Raw genomic sequence first — 17,847 nt, forward strand, 5'->3', positions numbered from 1 at the left:
CCTTCTTTTAATATTACATTTAATGTTTTTTTTGGGAGTGGGGCAAGCTCCCCTTTTTACTATTTACTACTAACCATTCTTTACCAGCTTCACCTTTAAACCATGAAATTACTTTTACCACTGCCAACCCATAAACCCTAAAATTACCCCTACAGTCCTATAACTCTAAAATTACACTTACCACCCTTCACCCGTACCCACCCCCAAAACTATATTTACCCTTACCACCCTTTACCACTGCCACCCATAGACCTTGATATTACCCATAACCTCCCTTTACCTCTTCCCGCTACAAAAGCCTACATTTACCTTTACTATTATTTGTAATATATATACTCCTACTTTTCTTAAACATACATACTATGCATGGTAAAGACATCAGGCATGTGTGTGGTAAAGGCATTGCATGGTAAAGGCATCTGACAGACTTTTGTTTGTTATCAAATCTTTTTATTTGGAAAATTACAAATAATTACCTTAACATCAGTATTAGAAACGTAGTGCTTAAAAGTCACGCAGCTTTGCTATATTGTTTTCATGCATATGCAAATTTCTCTTCTGTCGGAGCTTTAGTCAAGTAGGGTTTTCAACAAAGCATGGTCTTCCTCTGACTCTTGCGGAAGCCAATTGTTGTTCCCCACAAAGACCACTATGATTCTGGAGCAATGGTTGGCTTCAACTTCATCAACCAAGGGTGCTAGAAGTTCTGAACTCATTTCAGGGAGACCCAAACAAGTACAGCTTTGACATCAAGAAAGATACCATCAGCACATGATCCTAGACCATTTCCAGAGCCATCAACTTTAGTGCCTTCCAAGTAGCCAATGTTATGCCATAGACTGAAGAAATAATACAGTAGAAGAATGTCCAAGCCGTCACATTTAAATGCTTTTAAAGTTATTTAACTGACTAAAGACGATTAAATCAATCATCTGGACTTTAAGCATTTATGTGCTGTGTCATTCACTTTTTTTGAATATTAGATCCATAGACACATACATGTGACAAAACATAAATGAACGACAAAACATAAATCAGCATTGTGGTTTGACAGGGCAACGAAAATTGCAAGCAACAATAAACCGTGGTTGTGTACATTTAAAAAACAGTCTGAATGTGCAGTACAATAGCAGCAACTGGACAATCTTTAGCAGTGAGATTATCTGAAATATTCAAGGTGCTGCTGCACAAGGGGAAAAGCAGTTACGCCTAGTAGATAAAGGTTTTTACAACATTCCTACTGAGGCAAACTTAATTATATGCAGGGATCCCCGCGTTTTATAGTGCTGACGCGTTTCGATTCACAAAGTAATTAGGAGATTCTCTTCGAGCGTAGACTGGATTATCCGATAGTGAGATAGGCATAAATCCCTAGGGTGCGGTCCCAGTGGGCCAAGGAAACTGGAAGCTCAGTTTTTAAAATCTTGTGAGACGAGCCCGATTGGACCTTGTTGTTAGTTTTACGAGCTGCAGGCAAGTAAATGATGTTTCATTTCAAAGACGCTTTGGAACCGTTGAGCTTGATAACTTGTTGCGGGACATAAAAAAACACCTGTTTTTTTTGCTAGGAACAGACGTGTCCGACATAAAGAAGGTAACACAACTATAATACTCTGAAGATGTTAGAACTTGTTTGCTTCTGGCTTGAATATTGTGCAATATCCATGCACTAGCAGAAACAATGATGAAAATAGTGTGGGTAAAGTTTTACAATCCTTGGAGCACTGTGTGGCCAGCTAGTGAGTAAGACACCTCTTCAGAAAGGGTTGTCACCAGACCAGATGGGTACCCCACTCTTGCAGAGGATTTCTGTACACCATTCCCAAACAAGCTATGTTTATGGTAGTAGCCACAAAGGTTGCAGAGACCTTGATTGAGCCTTTCTATTGTGAGCCTCTATATGAACACTCTTCCATGGCAAGGTGGTATCTTCGCTGCTTAGTCGCTCATTCCTGGTGCTTAGCCACAGCAGAAGAAAAGAAGGAAAAGGCCTGTCATGAAGAGGACAGAAAATAAAAATCTAGATATACAAAGTATAATAGCTCAAGATACTGTAAGAATAAGGTGCTGCAAACAGCTTGAGAAAATCAGTTTAAAAAAACTACAGTTGAGTATTAAGTGGCAAGGTACTATACAACCTCTTCCAAGATTGAGGCTTACTAAACGAGCATGAATATTAATGAGTTCTCACAAGAGAGCACAGAAAGTTATTTACCTCTAACTCCAGTACTCCACCTTGGGTATCATCATAAATCTCATTCCATCCTCCACAATAGTGAAACGCATATTTCTTATATTTATCATTCCAAATGCAAGACTCCATGTGAGACCTCTGCAAACAGCATGTGGGAGAACAGCGAGAATAACATCTGTCTCTGAAAGGGTCTTTTTTTTGTTGTAAGAAATTAACTGTTCAAACCATGGTAATAGATGTCTATCGGTGGGATTGGAAGCACACGTATAACATGTGCTGGATCGGTATCTTTGGTCGGAAAGTGTCCGTACCACATTAACATGCTAGAGTTGAATCGCTCTTTTAAATTCTGACCCAGGCAGGCAACACGACGACGCACTAACTCAACAAACAAGGTTGGACCAGGTCCAGCACTCTCTCACTGGAAACACAGACAATTTGGCACTAACTTCTATTCAGGAACTTATCCACTCAAACAGTTTTTCTTCCAGGAATTCCAAGTTCCCAAGCAGTTGTCGTAAGCGGACTCCTAGAAGAAAATTGCATACGTGAAGTTTACAACATAAGATTAAACATCTTATAGATATCGTCTCAGACTTGCGAACCCTTTGGGACTCTTTTCACTTATAACTAAACCAATAGTGCCTTGACACAGAAATCTACTTAAAAGTACAGCCCAACCCCAAAAAATTAGAATTCCCCCTATTTCCAAAAAGCAAGAAATAACGTGTCCAAACCTGGCTCAATGTTATGAACTTTGATAGATTTGAACCCAACTTTTACCCATTACTAGCTCACCTGGATTCACCCTGAACGACAACCAAACCCTCACAGATCATATCGCCAAGAAAAGCAAGATTGTATAAGACCAGTTCCCTCTCCTGAAGAAAATAAAGCAATTTTTTAGGGAAAGCAATTTCAGAACTGCTGTTTAGGCCATCTTGCTCTTGCATCTTGATGGTGGCAATACCCTGCTCCACAGACATCGAGAATCCATATTGGCATCCCTTAAGGCAGCATGCCTCATCATGGACCTGAAGAAATATGAACACATCGCCTCACTGTGATGGGATTCCAATAACTCCCTTTTCCATTCTGTACCATAATCAAAATAAGCTGCATCATCTACAAAACCAATATATCTTAAAGAGACTATTAGTTATAGATTCCTTACCTTAGAATTACCCCCATGCGTCAGACTAGATCCGGATTTTATTTTTCGTAGTAGCAGTACCCCTACGGGTCGGTAGGTGCCGTCGGACGACTCAGCGTTCGTCGTCGGCGCTGGGATGACGTTGCGGTATCTACTTAGAAGTTGCCCCTGCGCAATGACGTCAGTTCTTTCTTTTTCCATGCCAGCCAGTGCAGATCCGGAGAGAGCGGTACCTCTATCACTTTTTGACTGTCATTTTTCGACTTTTTTGTAGACATCTTTTTTTAATCGTTCGACTCCCGGTGCACAGGGATGTCACATCGCGGACCGGCTTCAAACTTTGTGACTCCTGTCACAAATTGATGTCGGTTATGGACCCTCACTATGTGTGCCTGTGGTGCCTGGAGCGCGACCATGACCTGAAGTCCTGCTCCGACTGTCGGGTCATGAATCCGAAGTCTTTGCGGGTATGGCCCTAAAGCTTCTGAAGACCCTGCAGTCAGCTGCATGCCGCTCGAGGTCCTGGTCGAGAGGCAGGTCGCCGGACCGTTTGCAGAGTCACCACCCACACTCCTCTTCGAAGTCTTCAGGTAAGTCGAAGCACATAAAGAAGGCGAAGAATCACCATCGCTCTCCGTGTTCTCCCCGTCCGTCGGCTGACAGGATGCGGGATGCGGAGGGTCTTCGTCCTTCGGCTCCGTCCACAGAGCCTACTGGGTCAGCTCCGAGCTTCCCTCCCTTCCTGGGAGCCGGAGCGATCCCTGTCAAACATCGTAGTTTTTATGAAGCCCTTCACTCCATCTTTGGGCAGCCTGACTCAGCCGGCATGCCTTTGAGCCCGGCAGACTCAGCTGGGGGTTCTAGGCCTTCGTTGCCGGCAGCTTCGGCCCCGGCGCCGCATGGCCCCCAGAAATCCAGGCCTGGATCCAGATCGGCGACGGTCATCCTTACGACACGTCCGGTCCTGAATCCATTGGTGACACTTCTGCCCCCTCCGACGCCGGTTGTGACTCCTCCTCGACTTGGACACGGAGCCAGACCGGTGTCGACTGGTGTTTGCTATCGCCCTGAGTGGCAACCAGAGAAGGGTGAGGAGGACTGGGAGGGGTCTGTTGACACTCTGGCAGACCAGCTGAGCGAATCAGACTGGAAAGAGGAGTTGGGTGGTCTGGATACCTTCCCAGACCTTGGTCTGCTTCTCCCTCTACCGTGGCCACGCAGGAGGAAGCCTCTTATGCTGTGGTGTTGCGTAGGGCTGCTGAGGCTTTGAACCTTGAGCTTCCTACGGTGGCGTCAGGACCAACCTCCTGACCGAGGTGCTTCAACCGGCAGTGGCCTCTTTGGAGCCCCTGCTGCTGTTCAATGAGACCCTCACGGACATCCTTCTGGGCACCTGGTCCAAAGCAAGCACAGGGGCTCCTGTGGATAGGATGATTGCCCGATGCTACCACCCGGCCGACCCCATTTTCCTCTCAACACCCTACCCCTGAGAGCTTGGTGGTCCAAGCCTCAACCTCCAAAGGCGTGTTCCTACTGCTCCCCCTGATAGGGAATCCAAGAAGCTGGATCATCCTGGGAAGATGTTTTCTTCCTCCAGCTTAGTACTGCGTAAGTTAGACCGGGCGGGTGGGGACATCAGAAAGTTCCTCCTTCCAGTTGTCTATGGCTGCTGCCGTCCAGTCTTAGTGCCCGTCTCCAACAAAGGGCAGTCTCTTCCCCTTTTTAAGTAGGGGTTTTAAAAGTTGACACTTAAAAACTTTTCTGTTCAAATTACCAATGTTATCCTATGGAAGGAAATTCACTTAGCAGGTAAGTGGGGTTATGAGTACTTCTAATTTCTAATTTAAAATACTTGTAAAGCGCAGCATACACCTTGCGGTTTCTTGGCGCTGGGGAGATCGGCAACTGAGGTGAAAACAAGAAGACCAGGGAGAGAAGAAAGGGATATTTGAAGGGGATTAAATGGGGAAGGCTTGGCTAAAAAGGAACGTTTTCAGATCTCTGCGAAAGGGGAGATACTGGGTGGCAGACCGGAGGTGGTCAGGAAGTGAGTTCCAGAAGGTTGGAGCTAGGGTGGAGAAATTAGTCCCGCCCCACTTTTTGCGAGTGAAGCGAGGGATCTGGAGGAGGGACCTGGAGGAAGATCGAAGTTCTCTTGTGGGTAAATAGGACTTGATTAGTGAGGAGATGAAAGCAGGGGCGGAGCCCTGGCGGGCCTGGAAGACCATGCACCCGATCTTAAATAGGGCCCGTTCCTTAATGGGGAGCCAGTGAAGCTCTCTAAGAAGGGGGGGGGTACTTTTTCTAGGTCAGTGTTGGATCCTGGATCCAGCACTAGTATACCCCCTGTAAGCAGTTGAGAAACTGCATTTAAGTTACACAGGCGATTTTTAAGGAATATTTATAAGTTTGCAAAATCGACACTTGGAAGAAATTTCATAGAAAAGCAGACAATGGTTTCCTATGGGAGAAAATTCAAGTTACAGGTAAAGTATGTTCTCGTTACTTTTGTAATCCAGTGCTTGGCTCCTAGGCTCAGCACTGGGGCAGCTATCTAAAACAGGTAAGTAATTACGTTTACACAGATGGTAGGATTTTTAAAGAATATTTGTAGTTTGCATAAATCGACACTTGGAAGAAATTTCACAGAAAAACAGTCAATGGTTTCCTAAAATTGAGTTAGTGGCAAGTATGGTTGTAAGTACTCTTCAGGGTCCGTGCTGGGCACCAGGTTCCAGCACTGGGATCTCTCCTAATAGTAGGTGAGTATTTCCGTTTCTCAGTTGATTTTAGGTGAATATTTTAAAGTTTAGAAACTCCACACTTAAAAGAAATTTCAGAAGAAACCAGTCAATGTTACCCTATGTAAGTAAATTGGGTTATCGGCTTTTGGGTAAGTACTCGACTGGCAGAGTTAAGATTCTGGGCACAGTTCAGGGGTCTCCCAGGGTCAGGTAAGTACAGTTGTTACACCCTCAGCGGCACTGGGGCAGCCGGGTGCAGAGTGAGTTAGGCCCAATGTTATCCTATGGGAGGCAGGAGGGCCTTGGTCGGTGGCTGCTGACTAGCAGGCCACACGGCTGTGGGAGCTGGGTTCCTGGTCACTTGCTCAGGGCAAATGGGGAAGTAGGTAGGAGTAGAAGTTACACTGCCAGGGCCACTCGGGCGTCTGGGTGCAGGGTGCTTTTGAGCCTTCGGGCGCTCAATAGATTTCAATGGGAAAGCTCCAGGATGAACAAAGGCTGCAAGCTCGAGGACGAAGATTCTTCAGGTGCCACCACCACTTCGAGAGGTAAGTTGGGTAGTTGGAGGATAGGTAGGTACCCAGGAGTTGGGCACAGGGGGCCGCAGGGCGCCGGGTGCAGGGGTGCCTTTTGGTGTCGGGAAATCTTACCCTCTGTTGATCGCAGTTGGGGGTGTAACCTGGTTCTGAGGCTGCATGCGTCGTCAGGAGCGTCGAGGTGAGTCCTTGGGTGCTGGATTCAGGGTCACAGTCGCTGGGGGACGTCCTCGGGGTCTTTGTTCACTCCGGCACAGGCCAGGCTTGGAGGGTGCAGTGTGTGCAGGGTTCGCGGTTCCGGGCTGATGCCAGGGGTTAGAAACTTGCTTTGAGCAGAGCCACTGCTCGTGGAGTCCCAGGTGCTCAGAGTCCCAAGGTAGCCAGGTCCTCCGGGGTTTGTGAGGTTGCTGGCCACAAGAGGTGCCGAGATTTAGCAGGAGCAGGTTCGAGGGTCGACAGTAGGCTGGGGCCAAAGCAGTTGGTGTCTTCCTCTTCTTAGCAGCTGCATGGCAGGTCTTGTTCTTCTTTGCAAGTTTAGAATCTGGAATCTGAGGAGGAAAGGTTCAGGGTGCCCCTAAATTCTAGATTTAGGGGCGTTACAGGTAGGTAAAGGGCAGGGACCAATGGGTCCCTGCCCTGGGGTGAGTACACCCCCTATCCTGCCACTCTCCTGTGGGAGGGGGCAGTATCCTAGTCCTGATTGGGTAGGGCTTCCCATCTTCAAGATGGCGAGAGCCCGGAGATGTGCTTCACCTCGCCTCCCCCACCTGAAGGGTGGGGTTGGCAGAGGCTGGCACATCTCCTGTCCTTACTTGGGGTTTCCGGCCAGTCTTCCCGCCAGAGTGGGGGTCAGGACCGGTGGGGGCCAGTTTGCTGGGTACAGCAAGTGGCATGTAGAAGCTCACAAAGGTGGCATGCCTTTGAAGCTTCCCCCTACCCATCCTGGGGTAGGAGACCTAGCACCGCGCCCAGGATGTGTATTGTTGCAGGCCCAGGAGAGCGGGGGCTCTCCACCCAGGGGTCCAGCAACATGTCTGCTGTGTGGCAGCCTAGGCAGCCTCCCAGACCAGACATGGATTGTGAGTTAGGTTTCAGAGGAGGAACATAGGCCCTGGGCACCTGATTGGCAGGAGTCCAGGGCACACTCAGTCAAAGTACATTCAGCAATTCAGCAAAAAGTGGGGGCATACCATGCAAGAAAGATGGCACTTTCTCACACTGTGGCAAACACCTCTTCTTACTCCACCCAGAGCTAACAGTGATGATGAATCCATCAATACTTGGCTGACGAAGTTATCTGGAGATATATTGCACCCAGCCTTAAGACTTGACAGGCTTGCCATAGGGGTGACTTACACATATATTTGGGAGAAGTCTGGCTTTGCCATTACTTTAAATGGCCAAGTTGGGCACAGCTGTTCAAACTGCTCTTCCAGCTTGCAGTGGCCGGCTGGGAGTCTCATTTTACTCAAGTCACGCACAGAGTGGAACAACTAGTGCTGCAGGCCCTGGGATGACCCTCTAACTTACATGGCTTTGGTACCCTGGGAACCATTTACTAGAGACTTACAGGCAAGTCAGCTGGCCTCAGTGCACTCTGTGTCAAACAACCAGCAGCATAAGTCAAAAACGTGGGGGTGCCTATACAAAAAGAGCATTTCCTTACAGGTCCTACCTACAAAACATGAAGTGAGGGTCCACTGATCAGTCCCAGAAAAAAGCTTTACATCAATGTCCTGAAGCATAGAGCGGTCTGGAGGTTCGAGGCATGTGGGCTGCTGAATTCATATCTGTGCATAGATCGCCGCCTAGTGTTGGGTCCGGATGATTGCACATTGTTGTCCTGGAAGAGTCTTCGAAGTATCACGAGATAGGTGGCTCCTCCCCTGGACTACAGTGCGCATGGGCATCCTCTCCATCCTTAGATTGGTTTTTTCCGCCATTGAGTTCGGATGGGCTATCTTAGCTCAACTTAGGAATATTCAGTTTTAGGCCAAAAGGCCTTTAGTTTTCGTCGGTACTGTTCCCGTTCGGTCTCGACTACTTACTTTAGTGTTTAGCACCTTCTTCCAACTTTCGGATCGGTTTGTTCCGAACATCGAAGCTCGATCGACGATGGAATCGAGGACTCCATTCAAGAGGTGCCCATTATGCCACGCGAAGTACCCACATATCGATGTCCACCCGGTCTGTAATAAATGTCTCTCGCCAGATCACGGCGAATCGAAATGCATGGCCTGTGCCCGATTCCGATCCAAAAAGACTCTGCGGAATCGAAGGGCAGCAAGACTGGAGGCCCGGCAAGCAGTGCCTGCCCCAACCAACATATTCAGCACCGAGGACGCCGAGAGCGTGGAAGAACTAGTCTCTAGCCCCGCTTCCGAACATGATTCCCGTTCGGAGGACGACGATGAAGTGATCTTTCAACGTGAAGAAAACGTCGATGAGGTAGGAGACTACGGCGAGGCCTATGGGGCCGAAGAAGACAGCTCTCCCGAGGAGCTAGGCCAATCCGTCGAAACGGAGGCCGAAACAGTACGTAGTCATAAGGCTCCGGTCGAAGGATCACCTTCGGGCCATACCCGAGACCAAACACACAGTTCTATGGCCCCGCCTTCCGGCCCGGCCTCGAACACTTTGCAAGAGCCAATATTATTGAAGACGACAGGGTTCGCAAACCCAAAACCATCCATCGCACCAGTCCCTTCGAAAACGAAAGTGAAACTGGTGGTGGTCGGCTCGAAGACGTCGAAGCCATCCGCTACTTCGACGCCAAAAAAGGTCATCGGCTCCGACCGCGTACAAAGAGACTTCGGTGCCGAGCTCACCGCAGCGGATGCGGTTGCCAACCCGAAAAGGAAAGCCCTCGGGCACCACAAGGCACCGAAACCTTCGGCGCCGACATCGAAGGCCGTAACCTCCGCAGTTAAAATGGCCGCCCAAGCTACGTCGACATCTAGCGCAACGGCGCCGACTAAGTCCTCGACTACGTCAAGCGTCGATACCTCACTTCGGAACGATGACCCCCTTTCTGCAAAAAAGTCGGGGCCGGCCTCGACGCTTACCACTACAATGCCCATCAAACCACCATCTGCGTTCACTGTGCAGCAGGTCTCCACATCTTTGCAACGCATCCGTGACCGGGCAGCCCTCCACTCTTTCTCGGGTCCCAACACGAACAAAACTTCTAAAGCGCACTCGGAGCCAACCAACATTACGTTTGGGGTGCCACCGAAACTATTCGAAATTCGGACACGTGTCCTCCACACACAGTCCACCACCTCTGGTCTAACAGAGCACGACTCTTCGGGACCACAATTTATCGACGCCGACACCGGCAGGTTAATGCTCCACAAACGCAAGATAACGCCAGTTAGGGAAGAGGAGCCCAACAAAATTCCTCTTAAACGCAAAATGCCAGCGGGGCCGGAACCAGTGCTCCAGGAACACTTCCAACCCTTCCATCCAGATCCGCAAACCTTTTCTCCTACGCCTTCCGAATCGGACGCACTAGAGGACTATGGCGGGGATGATACCATCTACCCTGGGGACGCAGATCCTGATGAGCACCTACAAAACACGGATCAGGCATGAGATGACCCCACAGACCAAGGTGCCGCGCCACATACCCAGGATGCGCAGCTCTATAACGTAAAAACGTCTCCCACAGAGGACACTGCTGCCTTTAATGCCCTCATCGAACGGGCTGCTGCTCATCATGGGGTGGAACTCCATACTGATGCCATTGAGGAAGACTTCTTGCTTGACACTTTCGCATCTTCAGAAAGAACTGTCAAAACTCTGCACATGTTAAAAGGGGTTCTCAAACCTGCCAAAGACATTCTCAAGGACACCACAAGAGCACAGGTGTTAAATCCCAGGATTGAAAAAAAATACAAGCCTGCACCCGGTGACCCTAAATACATTAGGGGTCAGTTGCCGTTGGACTCCATGGTGGATGCCAATGCTCACAAGAGAGCACACTCAAAAACAACGGGTGATGCTCCTCCCCCAGACAAGGAGTCAAAAGTGCTGGAAACATCGGGCAAACGCATTGCAGCGCAAGCAGCGAACATCCTGCGCATTGCCAATACACAGGCACTCCTGGCACGTTATGACAGGTCACATTACGACACGCTAGAGTCACTGCTCCAACATCTCCCAGATGAGCATAAAGAGTCAGCGGAGCTACTCATCAAAGAAGGACAACCCCTCACTAATGCATCCATAAAATGCGCACTTGACGCAGCTGACACAGCAGCTAGGGCAATAAACACAAGCGTCATGCTACGACGCCATGCCTGGTTACGAATCTCAGGCTTCAAGCCGGAGATCCAAAACAATATCCTGAACTTACCAGTTAACACAGGATACTTATTTGGCCCAGACGTTGACACTACACTAGAAAAAATAAAGAAAGACACTGACACTGCGAAATCAATGGGGGCTCTGCAGACGCAGCAATTTCGTAGTGGCTCCTTTCGTCGCCCCGGAAATAGGGGAGCAACAAGAGGTCAGGGGTCACAGCAGCAGTATGCTAAAGGTGGCACACAAAGCACCTATGACAAAAACAACAGGGGTGGATATCGTGGATCAAGCACCAAAGGCAGGGGACGTGGTTATGGCAACACCAGGTCCTCTCCAAAGAACAAACAGTGACGCCCTCTCCTTACCCCCCGACCACATAACACCTGTCGGGGGAAGACTACAGCTGTTCCTGTCCGCGTGGAAAAACATCACCACAGACAGGTGGGTCAGGGACATCATACAGCACGGGTACTGTCTAGAATTGACGTCCACTCCACCCGACATAACACCAAAGCAACGTCCCATGTCAGTCGAGCACTTGGCATTATTACAGCAAGAAGTGCTGGCTATGCTCACAAAAGGAGCAATAGAGGTAGTGCCCATCAACCAGCAGGGAACAGGGGTGTACTCTCTGTACTTCTTAATCCCAGAAAAGGACGGCTCGCTCAGACCTATTCTAGACCTGCGACCCCTAAACCAATATATTCTGTCAGAGCATTTCCATATGCTCACCCTACAGCAGGTTCTCCCACTACTCAGTCAGGGGGATTTCCTAGCCACGCTAGACCTAAAGGATGCATACTTCCACATACCCATACACCCTTCACACAGGAAATACCTCAGGTTCACTATTCAAGGGAATCACTATCAGTTCAAAGTTCTCCCCTTCGGAGTAACAACAGCACCCAGGGTCTTTACCAAGTGCCTGGCAACAGTGGCCGCGCATCTGCGAAGACAATACATTCACGTCTTCCCTTATCTGGACGACTGGCTCATTCAGGCCAAGTCAGCACAACAATGTGCCACCCACATGTCCCACACCATTCACCTTCTTCACGATCTGGGATTCTCACTAAATTACCCGAAATCAAATCTCCAACCTGCGCACGTACAACAGTACTTAGGCGCAACGATCAACACTCTGGCTGCCACAGCTCAGCCAACTTTGGTGAGGATCAACAGCATGCAACTGCTGATCTCAAAATTCAAACCTCAAAACTCCCTTCCTGCGCGAGTGTTCATGCAGTTGATAGGCATGATGGCCTCCTGCATTTTCATAGTCCCACACGCGAGACTACATATGCACCCGCTTCAGGAGTGCTTAGCACGTCAATGGAATCAGGCTCACGGGCAACTAAAAGACCTAGTGTTGGTGAGCGGTCGGGCATACAACTCTCTGCATTGGTGGAATCCACAAAACCTTTGCAAGGGCCGACCGTTCCAAGAGCCTGTTCCACAAATCATACTGACAGCGGACGCGTCTCTCCAGGGATGGGGAGCTCATGTACTCAATTACACAGTGCAGGGACTATGGACAACACAACAAAAGAAGATGCACATCAACCTTCTGGAACTGATGGCAATCTTCCTAGCCATGAAGGCATTCAAAGTACACTTGTGCAACAAAGTCGTGTTGATCCGGACGGACAACATGACTGCCATGTACTACATACAGAAGCAGGGAGGAACGCACTCTCCACAGTTGTCTCACCTGGCTCAGAGCATGTGGAAGTGGGCCATCCAGAGGAACATATTCCTCATGGCCGAACACCTCCCCGGCAAGGACAACCAGATGGCGGATCTGCTCAGCAGACACAGCCACCAGATGCACGAGTGGGAGCTACACCCATCAGTTCTCCAACCGTACTTCCAACAATGGGGTCATACACAGATAGACCTATTCGCAACAAAAGAAAACACAAAATGCCAAAGCTTTTCCGCCAGGTTCCCACACCCACAGTCGCAGGGCAATGCGATATGGATGAACTGGTCCGGCAAATTTGCGTACGCTTTTCCCCCAGCACCATTAATACCGCTGGTGGCGCGCAAACTGAGGCAACACTCACTGACCCTTAACCTAGTTGCTCCAACGTGGGCACGCCAGCCGTGGTACACCACCTTTCTGGAACTTTCCGTGGTGCCTCATCAACGACTGCGGATAAAACCAGCACTTTTAACGCAGAACCATGGCGAAATTCAACACCCAGATCCCCAACAACTGAACCTTGCGATCTGGCTCCTGAGGTCTTAGAGTTTGGCTACCTAAACTTACCACCTGACTGTATGACTATCATCAAAGAAGCCAGGAGAGCCACTACTAGAGCCTGCTATGCGGCCAAATGGAAAAGGTTTGTCATTTACTGCAACAACAATAACATTAACCCACTGGACGCATCTATTCAAAACATCATATGCTACCTCTTACACCTATACCGCTGTAATCTGGCATACAACTCAATACGCATCCATTTGACCGCGATAGCAGCCTACCTCCAAAACAGGCAGCGCCTCTCCTTATTCAAGGTACCTGCCATCAAAGCTTTCTTGGAGGGACTCAAACGAGTAATTCCCCCAAGACACCCACCAGCACCAGTGTGGAACCTCAACTTTGTCCTCACCAGACTGATGGGTCCGCCCTTTGAACCTCTCCATTCATGTGAGATTCAATTCCTCACCTGGAAAGTGGCTTTCCTAGTAGCCATCACTTCCTTAAGGAGAGTTAGTGAACTCCAGGCACTAACCATTCAAGAGCCATTCATTCAGGTCCACGCAAACAGGGTTGTACTACGCACCAACCCCAAGTTCATGCCCAAAGTCATATCACAGTTCCACATTAACCAAACTATCGAACTGCCCGTTTTCTTTCAAAATCCGCAAAATGTCGCAGAAAGAATGCTCCATACACTAGATGTAAAGCGGGCTCTCATGTACTATATCGATAGGACAAAAGATTTTAGAAAAACTAAACAACTCTTCGTTGCCTTTTCTCCACAACACAAGGGCAACGCCATTTCCAAAGCAGGAATAGCCAGATGGATCGTTAAATGCATTCAGATTTGCTATCACAAAGCTAAACGCACATTAACGGTTCCCCCACGAGCCCACTCAACACGAAAGTTAGGGGCGTCCATGGCTTTCCTAGGAAACATCCCTTTACAAGAAATATGTAGAGCAGCCACATGGTCCACTATACATACATTTACCAAACACTACTGTGTAGATGTACACTCAAAACAGCAGGCAGCTGTAGGACAGGCTGTTCTCAAAACTCTTTTCCAAACTGCTGCAGCTAGCACAGGTAGCCACTGCTAAGGGAGGTACTGCTATATATTTTATGCACAGATATGAATTCAGCAGCCCACATGCCTCGAACTGATTATGCTACTTACCAGTATGCATCTGTTCTTGGCATGTAGGGCTGCTGACATTCATATCGCCCACCCTCCTCCCCGGCGCCTGTAGCGGCTGCAGCACTCAGATTTTCTGTATAGCATGGTCATCACTTACTGTATCTACTCCATCACTGCCACAATGGCGAAAAACAATCTAAGGATGGAGAGGATGCCCATGCGCACTGTAGTCCAGGGGAGGAGCCACCTATCTCGTGATACTTCGAAGACTCTTCCAGGACAACAATGTGCAATCATCCGGACCCAACACTAGGCGGCGATCTATGCACAGATATGAATGTCAGCAGCCCTACATGCCAAGAACAGATGCATACTGGTAAGTAGCATAATCACTTCCCAGTGAGAACATACAAAATCACCTCCACGTTTTACTTGAAAAACAATACAGAACAAAGAAGCCACCTCCCATAGTTCATCAGTATCTGGGTGGACGCCCCCAGCAGGACAGCTAATACCTCTCAGGAAAAAAGTCACATCTGGATCAGGTAAACATTGTCTTTTGGCTGTGGGGTTGCCCTTTGTTGGACCTTTTCATGACATTATCAAATAAGAAATAGTGGTACTTCACCCGCAGGCAGTGGCATGCACGGTTGAGGAACAGTGCAGTTTGTCATGATTCAAGACCTTTGAGTACACCTGTCACTGCTCCTGTGGTACAGAGAAGAGTTGTCAACAAAGCCAAGAAAGAGCCCACTTTTGGCTCGCCGCTATCAGTCCACCGATGTACTTCATGTGTCAGAAGCTCCCCACATTTTTCTGGACAAGTGCTGCAACCTTCTGTCTGGGGAGAATGGTCAGATTAGTCATCGTGACCCGTCAGCATGGCTTCTGAACACTTGGGATTTGCTCAACTAAACAGCCCCCCTGATTGCCGAGACATCTTAAGCCAATGCTCCATGTACTGCTAGGTCTTACCAAGCCAATTGTAAATGTTTCATTGACCAGTGCCTTGCTAAGAGTTTGCACCGAGTGAACCACACCCCTAGTGGTGCATTCTTCCATCAGGATTCACTCGCCTGCTGATTCAATATAAAAAAAAAAAAAATTTTTTTAGACTTTCTTTTGAATCAGATCTTTTTATCCACATGAATCTTTCAGTAGTTCTTTATAGGGCTGTTCAGGATATTCCCGCCTGTGTGGGTTCTGTTCTTTGAGAGGTGCTTATTCTTCTAGCACATACACATAGGGCAGGCATCAAGTTTGGGTTATGAAAGACCGTTCTAGTTCTGTCCATTACCTCTGCTAGAATGGTTAGTGATCAGGCGTTCACAGATTAAAGCTGCTTCCTTGTGTTTTCACTTAGATAATATAGTTGTATTAACCATTCTTAGTATGGATCAGTGTGCCTACAAACCTTCATCAGAATAAACCAGTTGGGCTCAATGCGATCTTCCACGATCCTTTCATGGGTATCGAAATGGTGCTACCCTCCCTAGATGTCTGTGAATGCGTAACATTCTGTAGTTATTGCCAAAAGCCTTTCAGCAGTCCCACTAGCTCTTTGTTTCCACCTGTAGAGAGACTGTCCATTCTGAAGACAAGGTGTAGCTGGGTGTATTGGAGCAGCTATTGTAGTCTTTAGTTCTAAGGCTAGTCATTACCTGTTCTTTACAGTGTTGACTATTCCGTAAGGTGTGAGACAACCACAGCAGCATTCTACGATTGTGTTCATCTGTCGGGCATTTGTAGAGGGGCAATCTGAAATTGTCGCAATGCATATAGAGTACTTTACTGCTTACGTACAGGCTGTTCGAGAGAATCAGTGTGACCAAGCAATCTTGCATCTCTTCTTTCATTTAGGCGAGCCTGTTCTTCCTGTCTTCGAGTCAGTTTCATGATTTCATTGCATACATTTGGTCTTATCCGTATAGATTCTGATGTGGATAATACTTGTTATTATTATTGAAACGTGTATGTATAATTGATGCAATGCTGGAGAGTAAACGGGTTCTTAACTCCAACTTCTGTTCTCCAGAATTTGTATAATTCAACTGCCAGCTTCTCTCCCTCCAAATTCAGAGGCTCTTGTTACCTATAGTCTTTCACTCTGTTCCTACGGAAATGTGGAGTATGGTGTCTTCTGGGAGGAATAAAGTTTATTGCATTCTTAACTCGGTTGAAGTTTGGGTGTTTCTAATGAGGCGATAGTACTACTACTACTTAAAGGAGGTTGTTTTGTACTGTTTTATAATGTAATTTATGTATATTAAAGAGGTATGAAAGCATTACCACAAGTACACCCAACTTGACATAGTGGAATTAATCAGACATATATGAATCTATGCTACGATACCAACGCAAGAAAATTGTAGTGGGTACCAGATTCTTGAATCATATTAGTCATTGATAGTTTTGCAGATAGCCTTGAAGAAAACTTGATAAATATTTTTACACCTGATAGAGACTTCAAGCCACAGATTTCATACCTTAGAATATTTCTTAAGCGTCAGACTGGATCTGGAAAATCTTGAGCAATACCTTCGCACACCTATGGGTGGTGTCATTTTGCTCCACGTCTGCGTCATCTGCTCCGGAAGTGACTATGCATGGTGCCTGTATGGCTGCCACCCCAGCGCACTGACATCAGTTCTTTTCTTTCCGCGCAATCAGTTCAGATACAGAGAGAGCTACCTCTGCCAATTTTTGGATGAGGTGACAAATTCTTTTGAGCTTTGTCTCCCAGTGTGCTAGCAATGTGCCCTAAAAATCCTGTGCAGTTTAGATCGTCGCCTCAACAATTCCAAGGCGCTCCGGAATCGATCCTTGAAGCATGGTCCGCAACGCTCCAGGCCCCGGTCATGTGAAAGTTCCCATTCGCGGAGCTGTTCCCAGTGCAAGTCATCACGCTCAAAGTTGTCTGGTAAGTTACACAAGAAAATTTTAAAATGTAAGAAGTCGAAGTGCTTTTTGACTTAAGTTATCGGACGGGCACGGGAATGACGTCGCCACTCCAGGCTGCACTCCCACGCATCAGCCATGGAGCCTGTATCTGGATCTATTCCGCGGCTCCCCAAAATTCCCAGAGACTGTGCAACACCAGTCCGGCTAAGGGAATTTTATGAAGCCATTCACCGAATATTTGTGCGGACCGACCCTCTGGAGCGTCTTTGGGCCCCATGAGTTTGGCGGTGCCCTAACTAGATTTCCACCGTCCGTTCCACCGTCCGTTCCACCCTCTGCACTAATCAAGACTGCAAACCTCCCTTGAGCCCCTTCCAGTGACTTTGTACCTCGTGCCGCCGTTGCCCCACAGCAGCAGCGACCCATCATCATACCCGACCCCAATACGGAGCCGTATCGGTGTGCCTGACATAGACTCTGGCACACTCCAGAACTTGACCTTCAAAATCAGAGCCAGGGCCTTCTTTTTCACCAGGCCCTGTGTAGAGTATAACTGGGGAGTGTCTGAGGATTCTCATATCTCTCTTAACCCCTAGGAAGAGCCCAAAAACAACTGATAGGAGGAATTAATGTATGCTAGTGGTCTGGACACCTCCCCAGA

The 17,847-nt window shown here is 48.1% G+C and overlaps 1 protein-coding gene across 1 annotated transcript in view; it reads left to right on the forward strand.

Annotated features, from left to right (window-relative positions):
* The window catches only part of LOC146816480 (exportin-5-like), a 1,728,456-nt gene that overhangs the window by 1,579,413 nt on the left and 131,196 nt on the right, over positions 1-17,847 (forward strand). The window lies entirely within an intron of this gene.

This window comes from Triturus cristatus, chromosome 6 (assembly GCF_964204655.1).
Source record: "Triturus cristatus chromosome 6, aTriCri1.1, whole genome shotgun sequence".
Classification (NCBI taxonomy): domain Eukaryota; kingdom Metazoa; phylum Chordata; class Amphibia; order Caudata; family Salamandridae; genus Triturus; species Triturus cristatus.